Source organism: Protopterus annectens, chromosome 6.part0 (assembly GCF_019279795.1).
Source record: "Protopterus annectens isolate FY-2018-M chromosome 6.part0, PAN1.0, whole genome shotgun sequence".
In the NCBI taxonomy this organism is placed as follows: domain Eukaryota; kingdom Metazoa; phylum Chordata; order Ceratodontiformes; family Protopteridae; genus Protopterus; species Protopterus annectens.
The window spans coordinates 1,261,032,422-1,261,049,291 of record NC_056737.1 but is presented as its reverse complement, the minus strand read 5'-3'; the positions used below and the strand labels follow the sequence as shown (position 1 = coordinate 1,261,049,291).

At 40.2% G+C, this 16,870-nt stretch overlaps 1 protein-coding gene across 3 annotated transcripts in view; it reads left to right on the top strand.

Annotated features, from left to right (window-relative positions):
- GTDC1 (glycosyltransferase like domain containing 1) overlaps positions 1-16,870 on the top strand; it is a 3,282,804-nt gene that overhangs the window by 2,953,307 nt on the left and 312,627 nt on the right. The gene's annotated exons all lie outside the window — the stretch shown is intronic.

Genomic DNA, 16,870 nt, shown 5'->3' with positions numbered 1-16,870 from the left:
TGTAGACATTTTATGGTCAAAGACTAGATTGCTGTCTACGTGTGCCCCAAGTCCCTGACTACTTGGTCAACTCTTGGGGTGTGTTTTTAATATGATAGTTACCAAGGATGGATAACTTCCTGAGGGATACCGTTATGCATTTCTTACCATTTAGTTTTAGTCCATGCCTCTGACACAAGTTGTTTGTCTGTATCAGCCCTTCATGGAGAACATTAATTTCAGTTGAGTATTCTTTGACTTCTTCTAATTTGTAATCATCTGTTAATTTGGTCAGCCAGAGGCCCTTGACATTAGCCTTGACTTCAGAGAGGTAGATACCAGAAAGGAGCAGTCCTAGGACCAGTCCCTGAGAGACTCCTCTTCTGGCTGTCCTCTTTCTAGAGGTTGACTTCACAATTCTAAATTCATGTGTCCTGTCTGTGAGCCAGCTTGAGTTTGTCAACTATTCCAGAGTTAGGTATTCTGTCAGCTGCCTTGGCCAGAACAAGGTAGGCAGTGTGAACTGTTTTGTCCTTGTCTATTGCTTTAGTGACCTTCTCTGAGAACCTGCCCTTGATGAAATCAAGCTGGGTTGGGTCCAATGTCTGGGGGGTTTCCTTTGTCATTATTTATCATTTCCATGATAATACTTTCCTTGGCTTTGTATATAAGATTAGTGAGACTTATGGGTCTGTAGTTTATATGCTCTGTAGATGGCCCACCTTTGTGCAGAAGGATGATGGCTATTGTTCTCCATTCGTGAGTCATGAAGCTTGTTTGGAGGCTATGATTAAATAGTGAGTCCAGAGAGCCTGATAGGTCATGTTTCTTGCTATTTAGAAGGCATCCTGGGATGTTGTCCGGGGCCATCAATACAGTATTCTTGGCTTTTGAGAGAGCATTGAGGATTTGTTCCCTAGTGATAGTAGGGGGAGTTGTATCTGATGTTATTTCCTGAGAGGAGTCTAAGGGGGAGTGTTAAAGTTAGAGCTGAATTTGTTGGCCAATAAGATTCTTATATCTTGTGGCTTCACTATAGGTGAGCTCTTGTACACAGTTGTGTATTGCTTTTGAGGTTGTGGACATAGTGAAAGAATGCCTAGCGGTTGTCCTTGGCCCGGAAGGCCAAATTTGGTTTTGGTAGAGTGTATTTGTCCTCTGAGTTGTTTATTTAGATTGATGAGAGTGCTTTTATCCTGCTGGGGGCTAAACCTCCTAATTTTTGCCATGATTTTCATCCATCTTTTGTACAGCCTATTCTTCCATAAGGGTGGCTTGTTTTTAGAGTTAGTTCTGAACTTATTCTTGGTAGGTACAGCTGCTTCTATGCAGCTATCAACATGCTTGTTTAGAGTTTCTGTGAACAGTTCCATATAGGCAGCAGTGTTCTCAGAGTTTAGGGGGCTTGACATTTTGCCATGTTACCACTTAATAGTAGGACGTTAGCCTTAAAATAATTTGTGAACATTACAGTGTTAGCTGGGGTTCCAGGTTTTATTTTTAATTCGAAGGAGACTGTTTTGTGGTCCGACCTTACCAAGGAAGACATTAAATAGGGGGTGTGCAGCACTCTCTCCATATTAGTGAGGACCATATCCAGTATGTTTGCACCCCTAGTCAGTGTATTAACAAACTGGTCCAGGGAGTTTGTGTTTACAAAATCCAGGAATTTCTGTGACTGCACATTTGATGTCATATATGAGTCCCAGTTAATACTGGGTTGATTAAAGTCACCTATGAATATGGTATTGGGTTGGATGGTGAGTGTTTCCATTAAGCTTAAATGTATGTTATGGGTTTCTTGGGTCATAGACGGGACATATAGTTTGCAAGGAAGTTGTATGGAATTTTGCCTATGGTGATTTTAATGTGGAGAAGGTCAAGTGCATCATCCTGTTTGATCGGCCTTGATGTATATTTATTTTTAGTGTAAACTGGTCTAAATGTTTGGAAGACATTATAGTTTTGCAGTGCTGAGGTACTCTGCACAACTTTAAACCATGTCTCAGTGACTGCACAGAAGTCTGTGTTCTCTATAGTGAGGAGAGCTTGTAGGGAATGGGGTTTCTTGTTTAGACTCCTAGCACTGACAATCGCACCTTTACATTTTCTTGGTTTTATTTTCCTATATTGGAAGTACGTTCAGTTTTGCATTGCATAAAAAGGCACTATGAGGGAGGACAATGTTTTAGCTAATATTAAAAAACCTAAAGGAGAGAGATGTAGACTATCCCTGGCAAAGCAGTGAGGTCTGTTGACCATCTCTTACCATGCTGTCAAATATTGCACTTCTTTAGAATGACACCAGAAACTAAGCCACTTATTAAAGTCAGTCATCTTCTGTTCGTGTTGTGGTATCACCCGCGGAGAATGTGGAATGCTGCTTAATGCTAGACTCATAACAGTCTGAGACACATGATGTCTCTCTTCCTATAGTCTAGCGAGGTACATCTCTGGTCATTTATACCCACGTGGACTATGACAGAGTCATACTGATACTTGTGGTCTAGTGATCTGAGCGCGTGTATGATGTGGTGGATCCTGGCACCTGATAAATAACTGACCGTGACTTTCTCCTTACTCAGCCTGGTGAGAGGGATATTAGTTTGTCTCACAATAGAGTTTCCAATGACCAGAATGTTGGATTGTGTGGTGGCTTGCCTTATGGGTTTAGAAGTAGTGGCCCCTTGATATGTGGCAGTATGTGTTGATGTGGGTGGTGTTTTGAAAGAATACAGTCAGGGCTGCTGAGAGAATTTATGTGTACTTCATCTAGAATGTCTGTTTGGTTTAGGAAGGTTAAATTTAAGTGCCTCAGCATATGTGGGACTATGTGTCTGCTTCATAATTTGTGTGATAGGTGCAGTGTGTATTCTACAGACAACCTGCTTGTCATTAGGAATATTTTTATGTGAGAGCTTTTCCTCCATTGAGGTTGTGTAAATACATCTCTCACATACCTTTTAGCACTGTTTGAGAATTAGCTGGTTGCCAGTAAACATGAGGAAATGTCCACATTGCCTCTGGATGCCCATATCACTTGTCACTAAACTAGTTGCCCTGTGTGCAGCTAGATACTGGTGAAATTTCATGGGTGCTTTGGCAGAAAAAATGGCAACTCAAGGTGCCTGCATCTATATAGGGCACTGCCACAATCCTGAGGGGGGAAACTAATAAAGTGGGCCATGATGATATTCTGAAGTTAGGTTAGACAGTAGCTAATCAAACAGTACTTGCTGAAAAGGAAAAAGAATTAGCTTTAAAAGGTTTAGGTCTTACCTAATTGGCTACTAACTACCTATTATTAGTGCTGGTCTCACCACAGCTTCATGCTGCTGGGATACAATGCCCCTTTACTTTTCGCACCAGAAGCATAGCAGTAGCACCGATCCCAAGTTGCAAAGATTGGTATAGGCTCTTTGGTGATCAACAGTCTTGTCCCAGATGATGCAAGGGTCTGTAGAATTGTTGTAGCCTTTTCTTCATAGATGTCAAGGAGATGTCAGACAAATCAGGAAGGTCCCACACAGACAGACACTACTCAATAAAAAACATCCTGGAATCAATGCCCCGTGCTCCTTCTTTCACCAGGAACAGAATAGAAGCACAAATTCCAAGCCGGCACATGTGAAGCAGTTATCAGACGAATGGGAGGTTGGCATAATGGTTAAGGTGTTTACCTTACAGACACAAGGTGCAGGGTTTGATTCTCACATGGGGCAATTGGCTAGGCTTAAAATGGCCCACAAGGGCACTTAGCCTAGTACTAACCTATGAACAAACCCTGGTATACATTGAGTGCTTTCATTTCATTACACAGCATTGAAACCATCTCTCAACAACTTTATAACAATGAATGTTTTTAAGTTGCAGGAGGGCCTCAACTCCTGGCATCTTTCTGTTTAGACTCCTGGTATCTGGTATTAAGTAGCGCCCTTGATGTCTGAATTTGTGTTCGAGTTTTCTATGTTGGAATGTCCATTACGGGGCTTTGCCTAAAACAGGCACTGTGGTGGCAGCAAAAGCTTTAGCCAACATCCAAAAGCCCTAGAATGAGAGGGCATAAGCCATACCTAGAAAAACAAGAAGCATTATCTGCCATTTCCTTCTGTTCTGACACATATTGGATCCCAAATGGATGATAAAACACACAGTTTTAGTTTGTAAATAACAAAAAGGAAAGAAAGAAAGCAGTCACACCAGAATTGAACCGCAAGACTATTACATTTAGTGCTTTTACCCATTTAATATATCAATACTGCACCAGAAATTAATTAATCCTGCCAAACGTTTAGTCATTTACAAGATTTCTGTGATCATATCACATGATTAAGTCTTGCCAGTAATGTTATATACTCAGACAAGTATAACAAATGCCTTCCACTTGATCATTTAGAGAAAATCATAGTTAAAGATATGAATAAACAGCCTCATAACTTGTCAGCCTTTTGTCTCAAGATACTTTTATTGTTCACAGAGTCATTCAGGCATGGGATCTTTGTTGCTTACAGCCTTAGCTGCCTACATAATTTATTTTATTTATTTTACATTTGTTTACTGGGAAGGTCCAAATGGGCTAGTAGCCCATTTTCAGCGGAGGCCCGGGGAGAAAAGCTCCAAAAAAGAAAAGATGTAATAGATTCTGGCAGTATAAACCTTAGATAAGCATAATAAGTTGCATGAATAGTTGCACATAGAATTTAAAAGGGAAACAATAAAGAGCAAAATAGTGTACATGATTATACATAGGTTTGAAATAGCATCATAAGTTATTTGCTTCAGTGGATTAATAGTGAAATTGACTTTTAATAATAGCAGTATATTTATATGCAGTACAATTAATGTGTGATTTCAAAATGGTAGGCTCCTTAATATGCAGTAAAATCTACATGTCTCCTCCTGCATTGTTCTTAACTACCTGATGCAGTTCAAATTTCCTGACGCACCTCCATGAAATTAAATGCTTTTATAAAGCATATGTGGACTTCTTATGCTCAACGACATAAAGATGTTCATATATTCTTTGTGGCAGCCTGTGAGACATCCTACCTATTTAGAATCTCTCACTTTTGTCACACAATGCTTAATATACCACAAAAATGGAATTGCAATCCTAATGCGCCCTGCATCTAAGAATTCTGTGATAATTACTCTCTGCCACATAGAGCTACTTTATATGAATTTACAAAAGCCACAAAGTTATGTTCCAGCAGACTTCATTTTGTCCTTAGTTGATTGTATGTTTTCAAAGCTTACCTTCAGATTTGTGCTCTTTTTATGTGTAAACTTACGCATAGTCCTTCCTACCTTTTTGAAGATATTCCAGTGGTTCATAATTAATCCCTTAAGAGTTGCAACTATCCAGAATGTATTCTCTTCTGTTTGATTTTCGAGATCATCATGCATGTTTTTCCTGCTTTATGTCCATCGTGCTGAAAACCAGATACTGAACCTTCCAGACCAGTCAAATCTTGTCTAGAATGTCTTGGTCTTTAGTTTATCTAATTGCATGTGTGTGTCTGAGGGGAAGGGATATTTCTAGGACTTTCTAGTGAGATATTTTTTCTTCTATCCTCAAGGTACCATCTCTTGAACCATGCAATATGAAAAAATTGTGCTGTATCTCAAAGCTGCCATTTATGAGTACAGTTATTGAGAAGGTGCTTTACATATGGCTGTATTCACATCCTGCATTATATGACTATGTAGAACATTCTCATTCCCATTTTAGATGTAGACACAGCACTCAGACTACCCTACTTTTAGTTAATAACATTATTTGCAAAAGATCAGTAGTTATTTTCAGACTTGGTCCTCCTTGAATTCTCAGTAACATTTGGCACAGCGGAGCTTGACTAAGTGTCTGCACACCCACTGTGTTGTTTTTATTTTTCCCAGTTTCTGGGTTGTTTGCCTGTTAACCTGTCAGATCACACTCAGTAAGTTGTGCTCAGTGTAACCTTCACTGTGAGTTACCCAGTAATGTGTGCTGCTCCAGGGGGCTTGAGCTTGGCTTGTTTGTGATTTGTGATGCATGTGCAACCAATGAGAGGTTGTTCAGGGTAGAGATACTCAGCGCCATACACACAACTTAAAATCATCTGTTTGTAAGGTCAGCATCAGCTTTACTGACTTACTTTGGTCGACAAGACAGCTGGTCTGCAATTGTATGAGATCAGTACAGTAATGGGGTATATTCCCGTTTTCCCCTATATTGTGCAAGCTCAGAGTGAGAATATATAATTAAATCAGCAGGATGTGTGGGGGCCATAGATGGCTTACACCTCCCCCTGCAAAAAACACTGTTTTTTTTTTGCAAGCTGCAAGGTTCTCTCAAGGAGCATGTGTAGTAACATGTCAAACTCTTTGTGTGTGTGTGTGTGTGTATATGTGTGTGTGTGTGTACATGTGTGTGTGTGTCACCATTGGTAATGTCAGTATTTGGATGTTTAGATTATTTGATGTCCATCCCTATACATATACACATACCATATATATATATATATATATATATATATATATATATATATATACACACACACACACACACACACACACACACACACACACACACACACACACACACACACACACACACACATCACACACGCACACACGGGTTTATACATCTACTCAAGCAATCACACACATCGCATCAAACCTTCAAATTCTTGCAAACCTGCCCTACCAGATAGCTTGTCTCCAAGTAAGAACAGTCAGCAATGAGGAAACAAAAAGCTAACATCTTTGCAGATGCATGAAAGAATCTTTGTAAGTTTCTCTCGGAACGTAATATACAGACTTCCTGTGGTCAACTACCTGCACCTACAGATGTCTTGTCTCTCACTGAGAGCATTTGCTAATGGATATAAACAAACTAACAATTTTACAGATGCATGAAATATATCATTCTCCACATCTTTCAACATTTTGCCTTTTTTGCCTGTTTGCTTAAAAAAACTTGTCTATAGATTAAAATATTAATATTAAGCTAGACATCTATCCTTCTAAAAATATGAGAAATTACTGTCTTAATTCTGCTTGCATCAATACAATTTCACACCCCACCCCAGCAGCCCAAGATTGCAACATTATATTAACTTTAACTTGCTTCTGACAGCCTTTCTTATTTTGTTACAGTATAAATACTGCATATCTTACAACTAGAAAAATTATTTGCTTGCCTTAACATTTTAACATAGACAGCAGTCACTACTAAGGCTCCCTCACCTTATATTTAAAGTGCCACTGACTGCACACTACACAATAATGCAGTTTATTTGCATCATGATTATTTTGTACAAATATTAATAGGAACAAAAACTGTTTTACTTAAGTTGTTTTTGCAGTTCCTTCAGTATCCTTCTAAACATTAGTCACATAAAGGGAGTAAGTACATTGCATTTCGCCCACAAATATGACAAAGTCAACAAAATTCCAATCTTTCAGACATTTTTTCTTACAAAGCCATATTTCACGTCAGTTGTAATATCCAGTAGGATTGATGCTTTGTAGTCTCCCATTTATTGTCTAATTTCAGTGCTGCTGGTCTTCTTTCCTGAGCGTTTCCATCTCCCATCACTAGTCTCTGTGTCCAGTGTTGTCTGTTTTCGTCCATTTCAAACATCCAACCAAATCTGACTTTAGCACTGTCTCTGAAGCTTATCAGGATCCAGAGCTTTGACTTCTCTCCTACACATAATTCTCTGGACTCCACCTTAGCTACCCATATCCTTTTGCCACCTAAAGTAATCGGAGATGTGAAAGAGCTCTCCTCAGTGCGTTGTATCATTTTGTGGATCATAGATAACTCCTCCTACTGAGAGAATTTTTCTTTCTCTTCTTTACTAAGTGTTTAGAGTGAATAGTAGCAGTTGTAGAGTGTTATAGTTAGTTTTTTTGTTTAGTGGCTGCCTTTCTGTCCACTTCTGTTTTCAGCCTTTCGGCCAAGCTCTAGTGTAGTGTTTTAAGAATAAATAAATAAATAATAATTATATTATAGTTCTTAGTGTAGTTAGTAGGACTGTGTGTACTTTAACTTGGTTTTCCTTCTAGATTATTTCTGTCTGTAATTTTATGATGTCTGAATCTTCTGGATTAAAAAAAAAATGTCCACAGTGCAGACTTAAACTCCCACCTCAGGATCCACACTGTAAGTGTGTTTATTGCTTGGGCACTGCACTTTTGGATGTGGACTGCTAGTCCTGTGCCACCTTCAGTGATAGGTCCCTTCAGACTAGAAGGACAAGTTGGTTCTCAAAGGGATCCATCTAGCAGAGACAGGGTTTACTCCTTCAACCTCTCCTTCTTCCCCTTCTGAAAAAAGTAAGCCCAAAAGTAAAGATAAGTGGCAAGACAAAGAAAAGGACAAGGAGATAGATAAGGAAAAGGACAAACAGGAGAAGGAAAACTGCAAATATTCTACCAAAACTGTTAAAAGCACTCTCTGGAGCCAACGCCTTTGCTAAGGCCCAACCATAAAACTGCTCACAGATCAGATCTGATGACTTGGCTCTAATCTGCATCCCCAAAAGCTAGATTGCACTCAAGGGAGGAGGTACTCTAGACCACCGTTGCTGATATCGTCTACTCATTCAATCCAGCTTAGGGTTATCCTGGTACCGTCCCGGAAGGTACTGAGTACTGGCTATTGTACCCCTCCACATCCTGAATCCATACTGGTCCACCTTTCAGGTCCAGTTTTACTGGGACCAACTTGAATTGGAGCACCTTTGTTGGCACTGGAGTTGCCGACAGCTTTGACGCTGACTGGCTGTCTGTTTCTTTTGACGCTGATACTATCATATCGAGAGGAGACTCTGAGCAGAAGCTTCAGCACCAAATTCTCGGGGGGGTTGTGAGTCGACACCAATATTCTTGGGACTTCAGCCATTGATGGCTCTGCTCTGAGATCAGCTTTAGAGCAGGGAGTCATCAGTGCCGAGGGTTCACTTTCTTCCACAGATTGGAGGGGATCCTTGGTGCTGGTGGTGGCTTCGGCATTCAAGGCCTTCAAGAGGATTTTGGTGAGTTCCAAACATATGGTGTCTCCAGCCAATGTGGCTCCATGCAAGCCACATCTAGGGTCTCCTTCTTCTCCTCATTATCTTGCTGGACAGGGGCAGTTGGTTCCAAAGGCTTCCGAGGAGATCTGCTTTGTCAGTTTCTTATCTGATTCGGAGCCTTTTGTTGCTCCCGCAGAAGGGCTCTACAAAAAGTGGATGTGCAAACAGAAGCACATAGACTCTTCTTCTGAGTCATTCACTGAAGACACTGACTTAAAGGAAGCAGAGAGTTCCCCCCAATCCCTCTTTGAAAATGTCACATTTGGAAATATACTCAAATTGATGAAGTAAAGAAGGGGTTGTTGTCCCAAGACCTTTCACCTGATGAGCCAGTGTTCTTGGAAGCCTTTGGTTCCAGTCCAACATTGTCCTGGGCAGTACCACCTTATGATTCAACAGATATAGAAGGACTCTGATGTGGTGGAACCCATCCCCAAAAAAGCAGATTACATCTTAGCTGCTCTTAAGGGCAGGAAAAAACTGAAGTAAGAGTCAACCAGTAGATGCTTGGTGGTAGCAGCAGTCATTAGGAAAAAAACTATTGGTAGAGAGTTTATCTGTTCACCTCCCTAACAGAGAGTCTAGGGCGATGAACAGATTTGGGAAGTGGGTGTATGCATCAGCATCTTTCGCACTTAGATTGCTGAATTATTTGGCTCACCTAACCAGATTCCAGAGAGACTTGACCAAAGAAATCATCAAGTCCCTCTCGGGGGTATTACATTTGATGTCCAGAAAACTGGACTCACAGCTTTCTGCCCTACAGTCCACTTCAAATGTGGCCATGTGACTGCCCTCCAGTCTAGTTGAAGGCATGTCCAGAATGGCAGGCACTGGCTTTTCCATCCACCTGTATGCTTCTTTGTGATTTTGCAGAAGGCTTCAAGTTGTCCTTTCTGAATGCCCCCTACAATGGATGAACACTTTCTGAGGCTAAGGTTAAAGACACATGTGCCAGGAGTCAGCAGGTTAGTAAGATTCGCTCTGCAGTGGGAGTTTGCTTCTCATCCCTGTTTAGGAATCAGAGATCGGGGAACAAGATGTGGTTCCATAATGTACAGGGTTCTTACATCTACTCCCCAGGTGATAGGGCTTCCTGTGGCAGGGGAGGAGGTAAGTCTAATGGATGATGCTCTAGAGCAGAAGTGGTCCAGATAACCAGGGCATTTATGGTTCTTTTACAGAGAAAGCCTATCAGCAGTCTTGAATAGTTGCCCGACTGCTTTGCTCAGAAGGTAGTCAGGGGACGCCTATCTTTGCATCATGAAGCATGGCACAGTGTAACTTCAGATTCTTGAGTGCTAAATATAATTTTCAGGGGCTACTCAATTCCCTTTTTCCCTTCCATGTCAGAAAAATAAAAAAGTACCCAATGTTCCACCCAGTCAGTGGGACTTAGCAGCCATAACAAAGACACTTGGTAGAGAAAACCACTTTATAAAGCAAAGCTTTCGGGTAGAACCCTTCTTCAATACTAATACATAAACATCAAAAATTCACAGTTTAAATACAGGTCAACAGTCACATGACCAGCAGCCCAATGAAATCATGTGACAACACAAATACAAAATAAATTACAGGGTATACAATATAATTCATGTTATAAAACATATTCTAAAAACATAAGAAATTCATTCAATATTCATATACATTTTTATCACAGTTTAGTGTTATGTAATTTAACTAATATCGGTTTAAGGCTAACCATGCTATTCAAACCTGGGGGTGAATCAGCAGCAAATCTTAAAATCCATTCATACTCCTTAGTCTCTAGGTGGTTATTAATATCACCACCTCTTAATGTAGGATATACAATGTCAATCACCCTAAACCTAAATTTATGCTCATTACCAAAACTAGATGAATGCTTATACAAAGCATTCTTGTCATAGCATCTCCTAATCTCCGATTTATGTTCAGTGATGCGTTCCTTTAGTTTACGGGTAGTCTTACCTACATAAAATGAAGGACATAAATCGGAGATTAGGAGATGCTATGACATGAATTATATTGTATACTCTGTAATTTATTTTGTATTTGTGTTGTCACATGATTTCATTGGGCTGCTGGTCATGTGACTGTTGACCTGTATTTAAACTGTGAATTTTTGATGTTTATGTATTAGTATTGAAGAAGGGTTCTACCCGAAAGCTTTGCTTTATAAAGTGGTTTTCTCTACCAAGTGTCTTTGTTATATCAGTATTTTGCAGCTAGTGTTTTCTACTTAGCAGCCATAGACATTTCAAAACTGCTAGAAAAAGAGAGTCATATATCCAGTCCCACAAGAACAGTTAGAATCCAGTCTATTCAAGATTCTCTTTAGTACCAAAGAAAATGGAGACCTCAGACCTATTTTAGATCTCACCTAAATGAATTTGTGAACAGACAAAATTTCTGGATGGTCACATTTCAGTCCATTTTACCTCTGTTAAGGAAGGACAATTTGATGTGCTCCATTGATCTCCAGGACGCCTACTATCATATTAAGATATCAAAACACAGCAGGAGATTTCTCCACTTCTGGCTGGGAGCCAATTGCTACCAATTTCAAGCACTACCTTTCAGTCTCACTACAGCCCTCAGTGTGCTCACCAAGATCAGGGCAGTGGTAGCAGCACACCTGCGTCTTCTGGGGATCCATGTCTTCCTGTTTCTTGACAATTAGCTCCTAACTGCTGCCTGCAAGCATTTAATGCTGCATCACCTGAACCAGATGCTCCAGTTGTTACTGGACTTGGGGATAACTGTGAATCTACCAAAGTGTTGGCTGACTGCAGCCCAGAATATAGAGTTTATAGGATGCCATCTAGATAACAACTGTCGCTTGTTCTTCTCTAACATATATGACAAGCAGGTGGGGTATTTCGTTTAGATGCTTTAATACATAGAAACACATGAGGCTGGATAGCAGCATCATAAAATAAGAACAAACTAGTTAACAGACAATCCTTACATACATACGTGCTTACATCTCAATAGCTTACTACAGAATGGCAGTCAGACTTGTACGTGCTCAGTATTTATGAATGGCGCAATGGTGCAGTTGTGCTGTCACCTCACAGCAAGAGGTTCTCCTGTTCGATTCTCGGCTGGGGTGCCTTCTGTGTGGAGTCTGCATGTCCTCCCTGCGTCCTTGTGGGTTTCCTCCAGGTGCTCCTATTTCCTCCCATGTTACAAAGACATGCGTCTGGAGAGTTTCTCCCCGGGCCTCCACTGTAAATTGGCTTCATTACAAGTCAGACTTTCCTGGTAAACAAATGTTAAATAAATAAATAAAATGTATACATGTGTGCAAGCCCTTGGATAGTTTTTTAAAAGTACATACACACACATTGATCTACACCAACCTTCAGATAGTCAGCCTCCCCTAGCCCAGAGTTTTGTCACTTTGCCTCACAACCATACAAGTGCTACATCACCCACCACCACCAGTGAGGTTAGTTCTATGTCTTTCAAGCCTCATGGTGTCCACAATTCTGATGGCTCCTCTAACCAGATACTATATAAGAGTACTGTAATGGACTTTAGCAGTTCAATGGTCTTGGTCCATTCATGCTTTGCATACAAGAATTCAAATTACTCAAGTTTGTAGACAACACATTGCTTGGTGGGTAACATCTCCAGTAGTAACTAAGGGGCATCCTTTCCAGTCAGATTCACTAGTAGCTGTAGTAACAATAGACACCTCCCTTCTAGGGTGTAGGGGAGGCACTTCACGTCCAAGGTACGTGGTCGTCCCAAGAGTTCAGTCTTCACATCAGTGTCTTGGAGATGAGGGTGGTCCTCCTAGCATTGCAAGCATTCCAGGACCTCCTCCCCAAGGGTGTGATTTCCATACAGACGGACAACATGGTGGTATGGTACGTCAACAAGCAAGGGGGAACACGTTTCCCCTTGCTTGTTGATGTACCATAAACAACAACAACAACAAGCAAGGGAGAACACGTTCTTATCCTTTATGTCAAGAAGCCATGAGAGTTTGACAATGGTTGATGTCTTCACACAGCTTTCTACTAGCAAGTGCACATGCAAGGGTTAACCAGTGTGTTAGCAGAGAAGTTGAGCAGAACTGTCCTGATGCCTCACAAGTGGTCCCTCAATCATACAGTGACACATTTGTTCTTTAGTCACTGGGGTCAACCTTGCTGCTGCCTTTTTGCCTCCTATCTCAACAACAAATGCAGAAGGTATTTTGCCCTGATCCCTCTTCCCTACACAGGGTCAGTCACCAAGAAACACTGTGAACCACACTTGGCACCCAATTCTGCTATATACCTTTCCTGTTTTACCCTAGTGAAGAAATTCATACAGAAAGCAAGACAGTGCAAGTCAGGGTGATCCTCATTGCCTCTTTTTGACCCGAACAGGCAGGACTCCCCTGCCTATGGCCCCTACTAGTACATCATCCATGGATGTTAGATCACTATCCAAACCTACTGACTCACTCATCTAGACTGCTTTCTCCAGACCAGAAGTCTATGAAGTTAACTGAATGGTTCCTCCAATTTTAAATATAATCAGAGATGCCAGGTGTCCTCCTTGGGGTATCAGTATTCTTTCTGCTTCTCAAAAAAACATCCATTAGAAAGATATACCAGAGCAAATGGAAGACATTTTCTATTTGGGCCTTGTCTAAAGGATTTGATCCCTTTAAAGCATCTGTTCCATCCATGCTAGAATTCTTATCTGAACTCTTTGATAATGGTTTCAGCTTTTCCACCATCAAGGTCCATATGGAGACTATTTCAGATTTTCACATTGAATGTAAAGACATTCCTGTAGCCTCACTGAAAGTTTCTAAAGGTTTCTTGAAAGGTGCCTTAGTACTAAAACCTCTCAGTAGTGACCCAGACCTTCCATGGAACATCACCATTATGCTGCAAGATCTGCCTCAGTCTCCATTTGAACCTTCATCTGTGGCAGACCTAAAACTCCTTATCTGAAAGCAATTTTCTTGGTGGCGGTGATATTAGCTAGATGAATTTCAGTGTTACAGACACTCTTGTGTAAACCTCTGTACTACTTTCACAAGGATACAGTCTTCCTTAGAACTAATGCTTCCTTTATTCCTAAGGTGGCATTCAAAGTTAAAACTAAATCAGTTCATAAACCTACCAGAGTTTTTCCCCAGATATTCAAAGGAGAGTACTTGTTGCATATGTTAGATATCCACAGACAACTCAAATTCTACATTAACTAAACAAAACAGCTCAGAAGAGACGATCAACTGTTCATTTCATTTTCAAAATCAAAGTTTGTGAGAGCAGTTGCAAAGGTTACTTTGTGAGATGGCTGTCAGATTGTAGCTCTTTTGTCTATCATAAGAAGAATTTACCCTTCCTAGGTAAACCAAAGGCTTATTCAGTTTAGGGCAGCTTCTACCTTGGCAGCCTTCAATAGGGGAGTATCCATCAGTGACATATGTGCTGCAGCCACCTGGTCTGTGGTACACGCATTTGTGTCTCACTATAAACTGGATATACAATCCAGGTCACATTCCTCCTTTGGTTCCACCATACTCAGGAATGTTCTTCCATGATACCACCCAGTTTTAACAGCTTGGGGTTCTGTCTCATATGGTTGAAGTGGACGAAAATAGACATTGGATATGAAAGTTATGCACTTACCATAATGTCAGATCCAATTTTCATCCAATTCAAACCCCCATCCAGATTGTCACCTGTGACTTAGAAATGATTGAATAGACCCTTTATTTCCTGTCTGTGGATAATCTTGTCAGACTGTACTCTTTTTTTTCTCTCTCTTATGCATCTTGGGAATATTTAACCAGGGAATCCCTTATAGAGCAGTTTCTGGAAAATGAGGGGGAGGGGACAAACTCAGTCTGAGTAGCTAAGCTGGAGTCCAGGGTATTATGGGTAGGATGGAGTCAGAGCTGTGGCTATGAAGAAACTTCAAAGTTGGTGCCGAGGTCAGATCTGGTTGGATCCTATATCCCATATGTTTGAACCAGATGAAAATCAGACAACATGGATCTAATGTTATGGTAAGTAATTAACTTTCTTTTTAGGGTCAAGGTACTCTTCTTTTCTTCTTTTAACAAGAAACATCTTTATTAAATTATCACGTATGACATAGGCAATCTTATATTTATATAAATTTATTTATTTTTATTTATTTTATATTTGTTTATTAGGAAAGTCCATCTGGACGAATGTCCTTTTTCAGAGGAGGCCCAGGGAGAAAAGCTCCGCTTAACAATACTAATAATAGCAACATACAGATAAATGCATATAATAAAACATACACAAGTTGATATAGAGGTTATAGGTCAATAGAGAATATACACAAATGCACTCGTTTTAAGCTAGCATTTGCTATGTACAGACAGATACATTTGCAGTTTACATATGAATCTGAGTACATTTAAAAGTATTTAAATGTCATGTTTATTGATAGCTTGTAAGAATTTTGTTTAGCAGGAGTCAAGTTTGGCTAATTTGGTCTTTCTGAGGTTAATGAAAATTGGTGATGCATAAAGAATGTTGAAAGAAGATGCAAGTCTGCAATGGTGGCCTTGGTGTTTTTAGTAAGAAACTGATTATTTCTGTACAGAGAGCCTAGTTTCTTTATGCACTTTCTTTATGGTTTGGGAGATGTGAATGTTAAATCTCATATTACTGTCAATCTGTATACCTTGTAGTTTGGTGTGAAATGGTAGTATTGTTGCTGGACAAGATATTGAATGAGGGTTTAGGAGCTACAGGTCTTGTAGGCATGAATAGCAGAAGTTTAATTTCGTTTGGATTTAAGATTAGTTGGGACTTAGTGAGCCATGTTTCAACTGAAATAAAGGATTCTTGAGTTAGAGTGTGTAGTTTCTGTAAGGAGGAAGCAGCATATATAAGTGTTGAGTCATCTGCATATTTTATGACTGACGTGTGTGGGGTGGAAGAGTGGAGATCATTAATAAATAGTAAGAACAGTAGGGATCCCAGGATGAAACCTTGGGGAACACCTAGAGTTACTGGAAGAAGAGGGGAGAGGCTTTGGTGCCGTCTGTCTAGATAGTTTTAGAACCAAGCAATGGTAGGATAGCTAAGATTTAGACCAGAAAGAACAGTAATGAGCTTAATATGTGATACCATATCAAAGACCTTAGAGAGATCAAGAAGTATTGCGGATACCTATCTAGCATTGTTTCTGTGGTAATTTACTGTGCTGGTGAAAGACAGAAGAGCAGTGGTAGTGCTCTGATGGGGGTGGAAGCCATGTTGTTTATTGGAGAGGAAATTATTAGTAAGGAAGTGGTTCATTAATTGGGAGTGGTACAGCGCTCTAATATTTTAGATAGAGGGGAAAGAATAGGGATTGGACAGTAGTTGGTTAGCTCAGTGGAGGCACCACCTTTATGAAGTGGAATAACATGGGCAGTTTTCCAAATGGGATGTGGTTTTCAGATATGTATCTATTAATAAGAATAGATACTGGGTAGTTGATTACATCAGCAGCTATTTGCAGAAAGTAGGTAGGTAGTTTTTTGGCAGCCAGTGTTGTGGGTTTTAGTTTGTGAAGCATTTTTTATAGTATTTGTGAAAATGGATTGAAAGGAAAAGGTATTATTGATGGCATGAGATTTTGGAGGATCAGTGGAAGGGGTGGGAGACTGGGGATTAGATAATGCAAGGATAGACTCAAAGTATTTGTTGAATTGAGCTGGCATGGTGTCTGTGGTGTTTGATGTAGTTGGGGAAGGTGTACTAGATGTACCAGGGGAAAGTATGTTGTTAATGGCTTTCCAGATCTGAGGGTTGTTTCGGTGTTTTATATGCATGTTTCGTTAGTAGTTTATTTTGTCTAATTTC